This window comes from Lactuca sativa, chromosome 1 (genome assembly GCF_002870075.4).
Source record: "Lactuca sativa cultivar Salinas chromosome 1, Lsat_Salinas_v11, whole genome shotgun sequence".
In the NCBI taxonomy this organism is placed as follows: domain Eukaryota; kingdom Viridiplantae; phylum Streptophyta; class Magnoliopsida; order Asterales; family Asteraceae; genus Lactuca; species Lactuca sativa.
Genome location: NC_056623.2, coordinates 233,183,167 through 233,198,905, shown reverse-complemented (window position 1 = coordinate 233,198,905; position 15,739 = coordinate 233,183,167). Strand labels below are relative to the sequence as shown.

The 15,739-nt window shown below is 30.0% G+C and overlaps 1 long non-coding RNA gene across 1 annotated transcript; it reads right to left on the bottom strand.

Annotated features, from left to right (window-relative positions):
• Positions 1-2,142: 2,142 nt before the first annotated feature.
• Positions 2,143-5,894, bottom strand: LOC111921702 (uncharacterized). The gene is made up of 2 exons (XR_002860249.3): positions 5,133-5,894; positions 2,143-3,432 (listed from the first exon to the last, which is right to left on the bottom strand). It is a non-coding gene; the product is annotated as an uncharacterized LOC111921702 (long non-coding RNA).
• Positions 5,895-15,739: the final 9,845 nt, after the last annotated feature.

Genomic DNA, 15,739 nt, shown 5'->3' with positions numbered 1-15,739 from the left:
GGTTTGAATCATTGGTAATGGTAACTGATTTTTAGTTTGTAGTTTGTATGTATATAATGTAAATGGAAATTGAAAAAATACCCTTAATGAAAGGGTTATTAGAGGTTCTTAACCTTTTGAGGTTCTCATTTGAACTTTTATCTCTCCGTCTCTCTCTCTCTCTCTTTCTCTCTCTCTCTCTCTCTCTCTCTATATATATATATATATATATATATCTATATATATGGAAAAGTTCAATAGAGAACCATAATTCTTGGTTCTCCAAGGAACCAAATATTTTTTTTCAAGTTTTAGAGTTTATTCTTTATTAAAAAAAAAACTAAAAATATCTAAATTCATAACATAACATTGTGAATGTCAAATATATTTTTCGGATTCACCGTTTGAATTTAGATTCTCATTGTGAATTTGACGAAATTTTTTTTTATCGAATTTGATATTGTTGGAAAAAAGATATAAAGTTATGAATTCTTATATTTCTAATTTTTTTTATACAAAATAAGTTCTAAAAGTTGAAAAAAAGATTGGTTTCCTGGTTTCTTGGTTATATATATATATATATATATATATATATATATATATATATATATATATATATATATATATATATATATATATATATATATATATATATATATATATATATATATATATATATACACAAAGCTAGCATTTTTTCTTGAACCTAATGCATTTGAAACCTCCTATTTTAATGAATACCACTCAAAAGTCTCTTAATAATGATTAACAATTCAAAGGTTTTATGACTTATATAATATATTTAATAAACAATTAATGGATACTCTACTATAAAAATGTCAATCTTTTTTAGTAGACATACACATACAAAATTCATAAAGAAAACAAGTTTAAAGTTTTTCGTGTTGGTTTGAGGGCTTTGAAGCCATGTTATTATGTTGAAGTTTTTAATTTGTAAGTTTGTTATATACTAATTTTTTTGTATTTTCTTGATTTAAGTATTATTTTAAGAATATCATTGTAAGTTGTGGTTGAAATTTTAATGTAAATTAGATTAGATTCATGTTATCGATGATATGTTATGAAAGGTAATATATATGATATTTACTTAACCATTTTATACATGTTTGTATGTTCATATTGCTTCAAAACAATAATTAATTAAAAAATCATGGATATGTCATATTATCCATGTAAGTATTTTTTAAAATGCAAATTGTATATCTTATCACTTTATATTTTTGTATATGTTTAACATTTTACTTATAATAATAAGTGTTTTTTAAAAGTTTCTTTCACTTATTAATAATAACAAGTGGTTTTAAAATTAATAAGCAATAATTATAAATAATAAAATCAAATTACAAAGATATATCATATTATCCATGCAAGTCTTTTTTGAAATGCAAATTGTTTATCTTATCACTTTATTACTTAGTGTATGTTTCACATTTTAATAATAATATTAAGTGTTTCTTAAAAGTCTTCTTTAACTTATTATTAATAATAAGTGGTTTAAAACTAATGAATAACAGTTTTAAATGATAATAACATCAAATTATAAATTACATTTAGCTATAAATAAATTGTATTTTAAATGAACATCATTATTGAAATTAGAAAATGATCTCATAAGTAAAAATATAATTAATCAATAATAATAATTGTTAAAAATAAAACTAAATAGATAAGTATATTTAATTCTATTAATGAGGAATGTGGGTTGATGTCAATAAATATTATTGTTCAAAATAATATATATATATATATATATATATATATATATATATATATATATATATATATATATATATATAAATTAGTGTAAAAATATTATCTCAAAGTTAATGTCAATAACATAACCATTTTAAACATATATTTTTCAATATATTTTCAATATATTTTTAATCTTCGTTGCGCAACGCACGAGAATTCATCTAGTATATATATATATATATATATATATATATATATATATATATATATATATATATATATATATATAGGGAGTGGTTCAAATGAGAACCACAAAAGATTAAGAACCCTAAGAACCTCATTTAATAACTAAATATATATTGTGAGTATTATCAAGTTTGTTAAAATCCTGATTTTTGGCTTTTTGGTAAGAAAATGGCAAAATCGTAATTTTTTTTAGTCTAATACTTCCGTGCATGCTTTCATTTATATTTTAACACAAAACTTTTATAAAATACAACTTTATACAGTCCATTTACAGTTTAATACATAAAATTCACAACTTAACAGAACTTATTTTACACTAATTCTCAAATTCATAGAAATCAAACCCAAACTTTACCACCACCAAATGCCGCCACCAACCACTTGTGTCAACATTGCAACATCTCTTTCTTCCAAATGAGATATGCATATAAAGTCAGACAATGACATGTTAAATACTACATTCATAGTTTAATAAACTAGTTTATTCATCCATTTTGAATTTAATGCAAAATAATTATAAAAGCTAAGGCATTCTTACATACTTATATAAAATTAAAAATAAATATATTTACAAGAAATTAATACAATTTTTTTTACATAAATCATTCATATTTTATTAAAAAAATTATTAAAAAAAATCACAGCAACATGTAGTCAATTCATCATTTAATATACTCAATTATCGTTTAATATATAAAATTTAAATCTTAATATAAAAAATTAAAACTTTAATACATAAAAATATCATATTCTTAACTTAAAAACATACATTTATACATTTAGATCTAACAGTTGGTGTTTTTCAAAATTTAATGTACATAATATTCACAATTTAAATTTTATATAATTTTGTTAAAATTAGAGAAAATCATATATATGTATAATGATTCTTTCTTCTCATATTTCAGAAGCAAATACAAAATTCATAAAAATTTCAAATCTTAATACAGTCAATTCACAGCTTAATACAATCATTTCACAGTTTAATACATAAAATTCACAACTTAATACAGTAATTCATAGTTTGATACACAAAAAATATATATGCACGGCTATATTTTTTTAACTTAATACTAACAGTTATATGTTCATATTTAGAGACATTTTTATCTATTAAATTGTGAATTTATTATACTAAGCTGTGAGCAAATTTACAGCTTAACACAGCAAATTCACAGTTTAATACAATATATTCACAACTTATTTACAAGTATAATCTCATATTTCAGTGTATGAAAAACTCATTTATATTTTAATACATACATAAGTTATCTCATACTTCATAAGAAAACATCAAAAGAAAAATATATACTTGAATCTTAAAAAAGGATAACTTATCTGAAATCAACAAAGATGATGAGTGAGAAATAGAAAATATCATTACTCTTCCACTATCGCCACCATTAACACTGCCAAGTACCAGTCTACCATACGTTGTCATCAACCATCGTCACCACAAAGCATCAATGTCAACACCAACAACATCATTCCCTAAAAAATCAAAAAAGGATTAAAAAACAAAATTCGCAGTTTAATTCATTATTTCAGATACTAATTCACAACTTAATTTAATATTTCAGACACTAATTCAAAACTTAATTCAATATTTCAGACACTAATTCACAAGTTAGTGCATAAACAAAAACACATGCATAACTTAACTTACATATTCACAATTTAATGCATAAAAACACCTATTCACAGTTTAATACACTATGTTCACAACTATTTTATAGGTATAAAATTCAAATCTTGATAAAAAAATAGAATTCATAGTTTAATAAAGCATTCATATTTTAACAAAAAAAATAATAATAACAACTTAATATAGTCGGTTCACAATTTAATACACAAAATTATTATACTTCACAACCATATTCTTAACTAAAAACTTAAAGTTTAAATTTCACATACTTTATTCAAAATTAGAAAAAAAAAATCATAATTGTTTATACTGATTTTTTCATCTCATATTTCAAAGAAAACATAAAATTCAAAAAATAAAAAATAAAATAAAATAAAAACACACCAAATTCATAAAAGAATTCACAACTTAATATAGTCAATTCATAGCTTAATGCACAAAATTCATAGCATAATATAATAAATTCACAGTTTAATACCCAAAGTTCATAGTTTAATATGGTTAATTTACAACTTAATATATTCAATTCACAGTTTAATACACAAAATATACAACTTAATATAATAAATTTACGATTTAATACATAAATTGTACATTAACAACTATATTCTCATCGTAATAGACTTGTTCAGACACTAATTCAAAGCTTAAAACATATAAAAACTTATGTATTCATGGCTTAAAACTTATATTGTTATTAATAAGAGTTAAAACTAACATTAAAAAAAACTAAACAATAGTTGAAACATTAAAACATCACAATTCACAGTTTTAAAAATTCATATTATTTGAAAAAACATTAACATAATATATCACATTCTAAATTCAATTCACAACATAATACAACAAAAATTCATATTATTTTAAAAAACATTAACATAATATATCACATTCTAAATTCAATTCACAACATAATACAACAAATATGTATGTTTACAAGAAAATTAATACAAACATTCATACATAAATTATTCATATTTTAAATAAATTTTATAACCAATTCACAGCTTAAGACATAATTTATTCACAATTTAATAAAACTTAATACAATTCATATATTAGTTTTCATACATTAATCCAAAAAATTTGATATTATTTATGTATTAAAAATTTGTCTCGTCGGTCTAATTAATACTAATATTTAATTGTATATATCTACATTTGTTCTAATTATACAATTCGATTAACACCTAACCTCACTGTATAAATATAAAAAAAAAATCATACACACATGTTAGCTTCGTTTATCAACGTAACAAAATTTACTTAACACACAAATATATCGTATATGATAAAATTTTATTTTATTATATGTACATATACACTAGCACAAAGTAATATAACCATTATTGAGAATTAATCACAAAAACATCTATTTCACCTACATTAACTAATATTCTAAGTAATTAATATGTATGGAAGAATTCCTCGAGAAATGAAACACCATCATTTATGTTGTTCTTTTTTTTCTTTACAGCTTTTAGAATAAATCAATTAATCCAATACTTCTCTTTTACCAAGGCAAAATAGAATTATGTGACCATACCTCCATTTGAGTTCACAGGAAAATATCAAACATACTCAAATAGCCGAGTTGTCCTTGCTGGAGTTCATTAACACAATATCCATCACATTTTGAACAAAAACAGTCGAACTTAGCCAATCTCGCAAAGAAACAATGGCGACCACAGAGATCAAACTAGATATAGGCAGATCTGGACTACAACACCATTGGAGACACCAAAAAACCACCGGAATCACTTAGATCTAACCAGATGTGAGAAATACACAATGTAAAGTCAACAGAATCATGAACGGAAACGATGGCTTCATGATCTAACCATCGGAGGTAAGAATTTCTCAGATTTGAAGGCTACAGATGTGGATCTGGTACGTTGACTGGAAGCCAATCTAGTGCGACAAACAGAAGGTGACGCCTGTAGATATCGAGAGACAAACGATAACAGAAAGTGGCGAAGAATAGGTTGTGTGGTGCAGGTCAAGACAACTTTGTAGATGGTGATAGCTATGACGTATGTGGTGGTTTTTAGTGGTGGTTGTTGTGGTAGTTTCAGATTTGATAAATGTTCATAACGGAGTAACGGTGGCCGGAAAAAATGGTGATGGAGGCTGCCGGAAAAAATGTAGATGGAGGTAGTTGGGTTTTGTCCTGACGAGAGAATAAGAGAGAGAAGATGAGATATACAGAGAATGAAAAAGTTTGTAGGGTAATACTCCCGCATATAAGATTTTAGTGTTAAGACGAAGATACATTAATAAATGTGTTTCTTAGGTTCTTAACCTTTTGTGGTTCTCATTTGAACATTTACCTATATATATATATATATATATATATATATATATATATATATATATATATATATATATATATATATATATACACACACACACACACACACATATATATATATATATATATATATATATATATATATGTATATATATATTGTTGAGAGAAAAACTTGGAGACACACTTGAACAAACGTTAGAACAAGTATATTGCGGAATAGTTAATCTCAAAGGATCTAAAAGCTCAACAATAATATAGTTAGATTGTTAGATAGTTAGTTGTGGAAAGTAAAGAAATATAAATGACAACAATTGTTATATCAAGAATACACTTAAACTGATTCATAACAAGGAATGCATTCACTCCGAGTTAGTAAGGAAGATCAAGTTTAGTGATTAAGTCTAGAAGACTTGCTCCGAAGAGAGGTTATGTTTCAGTAGCAGTTTAGAGTGTGAAGAGTAAGAAGATAGAGAAGTGAACAAGATAACTTAGAGAAATATATTCAGAATAATTCACAAGTCCTCGAGAGAAATAGTTGAGGAAGAAATTCAGTGTATTAAGAAGTTAAGAGTTGTAGAAGTTGAAGTTCACACGGAATACATTAGAAAGAGTCTCTACTTATAGAGTCTCAGAAGTAAACTACTCTATAAGCAGCCGTGCAAGGCATGCTGGATAATAGAGTACATTACAAAAGATAAGTAAAGGAAATAATAAAGACTGCGATAACTGAAGACTTGTTGACTTCGGACGCTGAGATGGTTGCTGATGGTGAATGGTTGCAGTTGATAGATGATTGCGGTACGTTAGTTCAAGATGGTCACTTTTATGTTTCAACAATTTCCCCCTAAGTGACCTCTTTAACTTCGGTTCAAGAGTCAAGTTTGAGAAACTTGATCAGAATCCACCAGAATTTTCTGACATTTCCAAGCCAATTGATTCTTCTAGAAATTTCAAACTTGACTTCAGCAGTAGTGTGCTTTGATCTTTCGGTTGGATTAGTGTCTAAGTCCATAACTATTTTGGTATTTACTTGACCCGATGGTGCATGGTCCTTTTGGGTTGCCTTCACCAAAGCAACTTGATAGGATGAATTATGGAGAGAAAGGATTAAATATGATTTATTAATATATTATGAGAATAATATATTAAAGAAGAAATCATATTGTTTAATTAATATTAGTCAATAATTAATTGGTAATTAGTTTTGTGACTAAAAGAGATTAATTAAACTTAAGGGACTGGAATTGTAATTATAAGATAATTGCAATTTGGGCCATGGATTGTCTTTTAATATAAGGTGGACGAATTCTATGGGGGAAGCCGATATGAAATCGTCCAAAGCCTTAAGGAAAGGGCTCCATGGGTTGCTTAGGGCTTAAGCATCCAAATTAGGGTTTCCTTGTTAGATAACCCTAATAGCCTCACTATATATAGATCCCTAAAGGACCAAAAACGGGGCTAAGACTCCTCTAGGGTTTGTAGATGTTTTTGGGCAGCCTCCATCCTCTCTCCTCTTCATCCTCTTGCTTATGGTGTTTGTGAACCATTAGAGGAGTGACAATTGTGACCCTATGCCTTCCAAAGTCAATACAAGGAGATTTGGGATTGTTATTACTACATAACAATCAAGGTAACATCTTAAACCAATTCTCATATTAATATGATTACTTGTATGCTAGAATTAGGGTTTATAGTCTTGGATAACTTGCATGTACAATAGAGAAACCTAGATCCAAGCATTAGGGTTTGTATGAGCACATAGGATGTCTTATGACCAAAACCCATCAGTGGTTTCAAAGCCTAGACTGGTTTCTATGGTATTGCTGCTTGATATGTTTAAAAAAAATTCGTTTTTTTCGTTTCTGGAGGCCGGACTCACCGAGTCCATAGCTGAACTCGCCGAGTCCATGCAGACTCGACGAGTCCAAGCTTGACTCGACAAGTCAACTCGTCAGATGGAGCATATCTCGAGATTTCTTGCTGTTTTTGCTTTGGGATAGTTACCTTATCACATTAGATCAATATAAATCCGATTTTATGATATATTTGACTATATTCTTGATCTAATTGAAGATATTTAACAATTAATAAAATATTTGTTTCCTTATGTGATAATTGATTAATTATTTTGATTAAATTGATAAATTGTTTTGCAAGAAATCATTAAATAAATCAAATATGGATAATTATGTGATTAAATGTTAATTTAGATTATTTTTTATTTGATACTTGTGCTTTGAAAAGTTTCATATTTTCCCCTTTAGGTTTTATAGTTTAAATTTGAACCCAAAAGTTTTGTTGTTTTGAAATTTAAATAGTTAAAACCCTAATGTTTTGAAAAAGGTTTCAAAACATGCCCTCAAGTTTTGGAATTTAAATTTTGATTAATAGTTTAATTTTGATGTATATTTAAATTCTAAACCCTAATGTTTTGAAATGTTTCAAAACTTGCCCTCAAGTTTTGGAATTTAAAAGTTGATTAAAATTTTAATTAGGAATGTTAAATTCTAAAACCCTAGTAATGTTTTGAAAAGTTCAAATCACTCCCTTATGATTTTATTAATTAATTAAGGTGTATAATTAAAGGAAGTTTAATAAATCCATAAAAGTTTAGGTATACAATTTAATTAAATTAAAAGTATAATTATTAAATTAGACCAACTAGTATTTTAAAAGTGTAAAATACACCCTATACTATATATAACATTAAAAGTCTAACATTATATATATATATATATATATATATATATATATATATATATATATATATATATATATATATGTATGAGTAAAAGTCAGTCTTACCGTTAGTAGGCCTCATTCACGAAGCTGGTCTATAAAGGGTGTTTAAGGAAATTGCCTATAAAATGACGATTAAATGGGTATCCACTCTTACCCACCGTACTCTTGACTAGTGGAGGGTCGTTAACTGAATGGGTAGGATGGGACAATACCTTCCATTATAAGTATAATGAATTATAAAAGTAACTAAATGTTTTACAAATTCCCAATCTTAGTTACTTAGGAAAAAGTGAATTGATGCAATTCCATGAAATTACACTTTGTGCCCTTGCGAAGACGTTAGTGGAGCGTGTGTGGTTTACTGGCACACTAAATGGTTCTAAGCAAAGGTAGCAAAGGGTGACTCAATGTTTTTCATAGTTCGGTGGAGCGTGTGTGGTTTACCGGCACATCGAATAGGTGACTGTAACATGTGAGGGCACCATGTAAGTTTGCATGGTTATTCACACCCGCTTTGTGATCCTCGGCATCCCAGTCACAAACAAGAGGGACATATCGAGATTTAAACATGCCATTGAAATGTTCAATGAATCTCTAAGGATCTAGGAGTTTTCATAGATTTAAAACTTAAATTTCTTTTTCGTTTTTCATGGTGGAAATTAGTGAATCGTCATTCACTTACCTTCAAATGTTCTGCAATTTGGGTTACGGCATCCCTCTCCTGAGTTGTAGAATATTGTGTTGGGTCCTAGCCTTAGTATCTCATTTGGGTGATTTACTAAGGACTCAATCAATCAACTAACTTGAATTCATTTTCTCCCGTTTTGTAGATGTCAAAGTTCGACAACTATGGTCTTCCCAAATCCCGTGGAACAAGCTTTCCACATGAAGATGATATTCCACGATTCGATCGAGGAACAAGAAATCATGCTTCACTTCCTCCACCTCCTCCAATTATTCTCCCTAACCCACAAGTTCAAAGGCTTGAAAAGTTCAAACTCACTCAAGCCCTTTTGGCAAGTAAACATAAAGAAGGAAAGTCGGTGTGTGCACACGTCCTAGGGATGATGTCACACATTGATAGGTTAAGAATGTTGGGATCCGTCATCTGTGAGGAAATGGCTGTTGATTGGGTTCTTCAGTCACTTCCTAACTCATATAGTGAGTTCGTAAGAGAGTACTATATGATGAACCGCGACGTGACCCTTATAGATCTCACCTATATGCTTATTGCTGCTGAATCAACAATGGTTTGGCGCAATAGAAAAGCAAAGTTGATTGGTGAATCTGCCTTCAAGACCTTTATGGATATGGACAATGGCAACGAAAGACATGTTATGATCGAAAAGTTTGATCATAAGAGAAAGGCAATGTTTGAAGTAGTTCCATGTCATGTTCCAAAAGAGTCAATTTGCTTTTATTGCCAAGAGAAAGGGCATTGGAGACGAAGCTATCCCATTTACCTAAGAGATCTAAGAGATGGGAGAGTCGAAACGTATGGCTCTAATATAGGTAAAATCCATTGACTAACTCTTTTAAGCTTCTATTCTAGATTCTTAATACATAATGTGATAAGATTACAATTGATGTTTTGTAGGATCGAATAAAAGAAAGGAAGCTTAAGGGAAGAAGTGAGCAGAATCTAACCGTGAAGAAATGGATTTCGATCGCATTGCTTGAAGATTAGATTCTTGAGCTACTACTTAGAGTTAGAATAAGATGTATTAGCATAGTTTTTCAATGAATTGCATTGTAAGGACAAATTTTTCCGTAATAAAATAAATTTTGATTTTAAATTATTTATTTATCCTTGCAATGGCGTGTATGAAAAATTAATATTTGAACATTAGCAATAATGGATTTGATTCTTAGTTATGTTATTTATGGAAAGTCGAGAATTTACCATATAGGGAGAGTTTCTCATCGCCCAAGTTTCAATTGGACAGAAACTTGGAATCATGCAACTTGGTTGCACGATGAATGAGAAATTTCATATTTTGGAAATTAGACTAATTCATTGACAAAGTGTCAAGTGAAGGACTAGGAGATCGAGCACACAAAATTGCGTGTTGATCAAGTCCACCATAAGAGTAACAATGATATTCGTCATGATTTACTAAAGGTTTAGTAAATATGATTATACTTACAAGATTAAGTGTAATTATGAATTGATTGAAAAAGTTTAAATCAATAACAGAACGAATAAGAAGAATCAAGTAGGCAGAAAGATAAAAGTTTCTCCATTCTAAGAAGAAGGGAGAGTACCTTTTATGCTTTATGATAGCTCTTAATGATTAAGAACCATATCTCAATTGATCCTCTAAGTAAGTCTTAGTACAATTGTATGTTTAAGAAGAGGAATCAAGGATTGAAGAAATGGTTAAATCAAGAAGTCAATCATACTTCGTTCCAAAAACAAGTCTTATAGTTAAGATTGTGAAATTGAGTGATAAGTATTAATAAGGTTTATAACATTCATCAAATGTGGAAAGTTGTGATGTCTTGGATAAGATAAAGACCAACTAGGACCAATTTATGAAGAGTTTTGATAAAAGCTACACTAACTCTTGAATATTTGTTTGTCAAGAAATGTTTTGACAAGAGAATCTTATATGTCAAGGAGTCAGTGGGAGTCTTAATGGTCTTGAAAGGTTTCAAGAACAAATCAAATAAACCTTATCAATCATCACTAGCGCACGAGTTGAGGTTTACAACCTATCACATTGACATTATTTTGTTTCTGTGAAATCCAATCGAGTTAATTATGCATATGAGTCCTATGAGTTCTCATTTGAATGCATAAAAGGCAAGGACCTTGATCAATGGAAAGTACATTGGTAAGAAAAGGTGAGCTGCTTAACTACTTGGAAGACATGGTGGGCAGCTGTGCTACCATAAGGCAAGAAATCAAGATTAAGAAAGTTCGATCCATATGAGTTTGAATTTGTCGTAAACTTTGGTTTTGACAAATTCACATGGATAGGAACAAATACACCGTTTAAATCTAAGTTTCATAAGATTTCCTCATTCATGAAAATGATTGTGAGGAAATGCTTTCACTAAGAGAGATTTTAAGAAGATAGTGATTGTAAAATTGCATTCTCGAATTTGATTATGGTTACGGTATCCCTTTCCATAATTTGAATTGTGAGGTTTGGCAATTGTTTACACACACATATGAACTATCTAAGGCAAAGGTGTATAAGTTCAAGAAGCCTTGATAAAAGATTATCAAAGCACTAAGTATTAGAAACATGAACTTAAGAAATTCAATAAGTATTGTTTTTCTGAAAGTTAAGATGTTTATGAATACATGTCGAAGCTAGTGTGAGCATAAGCGTTATGTTTTATAATAATCATCATGATAGTGGGAGCATAAATGTTATGATTTTATGATTATTAAGGCACATATTGCAAGTTGGCAATATTAATTATAGAAAACAAGAGTTATACCTTGCAAAGTCGTAAGGGTTGTAAAGTTGTTTTGCTATAATTAAGGGAGAGAATATTATGCTTCATTTCAAATCTAAAGGCTTAGGTTGAGAAATGTTAATAAATTTAGTCAAGGGTACATAGTGTGTTCTTAAAATTTCGATTATGATTACGGCATTCCTCTTCACAATTCGAATTTTGAGAACATAGCAAATAAAACATTATGCGTCGTGCCCCATACGCTTCGGGTATAGGATCGATTGCAAATGCTTTAATATTTGACCATTCTAAAATTTTCCAAATGTCTAGCGCATTTAGAGGGAAAAAGGACTAGAATCGGTTTTGACTAAAATAATTAAACAACTATCAAAGGACAATCCAAAGTTCGACGAGGATTGGTCGCTTGTGAGTAGTTGGAAGTATAGTATTGGAAAATATGGAAATGTTTCCATACTGGATGGACCATATCGACATTATTATGAATAGACAAGATTCTATTAAGAATAAGTTGTCATATGGAAATATGGAAATGTATCCATATTGGGAATTGAATATTGAAAATCTATGTCTAGATTAGAAACTTTTATGCAAAAGGATGTTCAAAGGAATGTACTTTGAGTGAGAGACATCATATCTAAGGAATTGTCTTCTAACAATCTCCGTTAGAGGACTTTGTAATATCATTGGCAATAGTCTTCGTGACTTTGGTGCAGGAACATTACGAAAGGATAATTGCATAAAGTGTTAGAACCTAGCGTATTCTATAAGTAGCAAGAATTTGATATTCTTTCACTTATGAAAAGGGATTAGGAGTTGTGAAATGAGAGTTATTGGAAATGTGTTCAATTTGATCTATTTCACAAAGTAAGAACCATAGGTAAACATTGTGTGCATGCTAAGAGCATGGGACAAGTGTAATAATTCAAGTAAGAAGTTGATTACCCGAAACGACAAATAATGAGTAATCGATATGGTGATAAAAAAAAGGTGTTTTATTTATACTCAAAAGTTTGAGGCCATATGGGATTAGTATTATTCTTGTGTTTCACTTTGCATGTTTTGACTTCCAGAATAATTGAATTTATTAAGAATAATTGAATTATTCGAACGGGCCACAGTCTATCATATGTTGGAAGTAGATATGAATGAAGACTGTCGTGAATTGGTGTGTGGATTGTCTAAAAGTGTATTAGACATAAGCAAATGTTTGCTGCAACATTCATGAGTGCTTATGAATATGATTTGAGCATTGGATTAAACCCACGCTCACTTAGATCACTCCATGGATTGTATGACGAGTGATTGGTGAGACGATAACATCTTATATTCTTGAAACCGAGATGTGTGAGTTGTATCTTGCAAATCGGTTGCACATTGATAATATGTAAACGCACTAGTAACTTGGTGTTATAAAACATATTGTTGTGTGTGATTTGGTGAGTAAGTGCAAGCAAGAATTGTATCAAAGTTTATCCGTTCCTTTTATCCAAGGTAGGATGAAAGCGATATCTTTGGGCCCCTTGATGGTTTAGTGATGACAAACGTAAATGCTCGGCCGGGCTAGGGCTAATTTGATTTGTTCAATTAGTCAGTCGTCATAAATCGGGAATTGAGATATAGAACAAAGAGAATGATTTGAAATCATATCTCATATGATATCTAGAATGGAGGAATATATGATCCTTTATCTAAGGACACACGTATCTGATAAGATCAGAGTTGACAGCGGCTTTGGAAAGCTACGATTGCAGATCAGGATCTAAAGTCATACGCATAATAGTTATTAGACTTATCCAAGTGGGAGACTGTTGGATTAGTGTCTAAGTGTGACAACCCGAAATTTCCATTCTAATCAAACCATTTCAATCCAATAGAAGTAGAGCAGTTGCATTGAAAATTCAGACTTCGAGTATAAGTTTGGCAGTTTTCAGGGTTTTACACCTAAAGAGATATTAGGAGAGTGGTTGCACTAGGATTTTGTGCAACACTGAAATTCCATTACTCTAGGTCATTAGAATCCATTTTGAGAATAGAAATATTTTCTGCCAAAAATCTCAAGACTATAAATAGAATTCTGAACCAAATTGGTTCATTAGTTGAATTCCAATTAGAGAAAAGCCAATTTCTCTCTCACGGATCTTCGGGTTTTCATCCCAGATTGTGAGTCTACTTTCCTTGATGTGTTTTAATACTTGTTATATGCTTAATAACATTATTTACATGTCCAAAATACAAGATCCGGGAGCTTACGGCCCAAGAACGTTCTTGGGGTGTAAACTCCAAAATCAAGCTTAAAGGCCATCTAGTCTCATTTCCATGTTAGGTATCTAGTTAGGGACTTTATGTAAGAACATTAGAGGCTAGAAATCAATCAAAACCATATAGTTTTAGGAGTTTACGACCAAGGATATGCTCTTGGGCCGTAAACCCCTTTTTCAAGGGCTAAGGGTGCCCTAATCACCCCCAAAGGCTTGGACTCTATTTTAGACAAATAACCTAATGTGTTTAGGACCTAGGAAACATAAGAAAAGCACAAGTATTGAAGAGTTTACGGCCAAGAGTGGTTCTTGGGCCGTAAACTCCCATAAAGGGGTCAAAGGACACCCTAAACACTTCCTTAAGCCAAAAGACAATTTGGGCATGTACCTAAATGAGTTATGGACTAGCTAAAACATTTAGAACCCCATGTGTGAGGGAGTTTACGTCCCAAAAGGTTCGAAGGCCGTAAACTCCATAAAATGGTACCAAATGGTGCCATAAACCCTCCTAAAGCCAAGTACTAAAGCCTAAAATTGTTCCTAGTTATTATAGAGACTTGAAAGCACCATAATAACCCTCCCAAGGGAGTTTACGACCGTAAAATCCAAGGGAATATGGTCTATGGGCCGTAAACTCCCCATAGGAGTCAATATGGTACCTTAAACACTTGTTAAGCCTTGAAACAATTCCCCACTAGAGTTGTAGTAATTCTAAGCTCCATTTAGGGCCTTGGTTGAGAGTTTACGGCCAAGAGCTTACTCCCCTGGGCCGTAAACTCCAATGAAAATGGTCATTTGACTTTAAACTTCCATTAGGGGCATTGCACTCCTTTGTTGCATCCCATTAGCCTCCTAGCACTTGACCAAAAGTGTTGTGCTCGCGATAAATGTTTATACTTGTATAATTAGTGATTAAATCTCTAATTATTTATATACATATGTCTTCATATGTAATTAGGATCATTGTGTGTGTCTAAGTCTTCACTTGACACCAAGCACTTGTCCGATCCTTCCGTACGATAACAGCCCGTTCAATTCCAGTTACTTACTGCAGGTGAGTTCATACCCCTTAACTAATGTTTTAAACTATTTTAAATGTTTTATGGGGGGGATACAAGTAGAATCATGCTAGTATTATATCAATCACATGCGTTTAATAAGTAGAATTACGCTAGTTATTACATCAATCACATGTGATTAATATACAACATTCAAAAGATTTGGCTACTCATTAGCCGTTTTACCAAACAGTTTCCTTCAAATGATTTTTATAAACATTTTATATGTTTTAAACTCCTTATTACACTGTACCTCTTACTCTGTATATCATATTTCAAACTTATTTACAACTGTGTTTCAAACAAATGTTCCTTATACTTAAATTGTTTTATCAAACTTATGCCTTCAAAT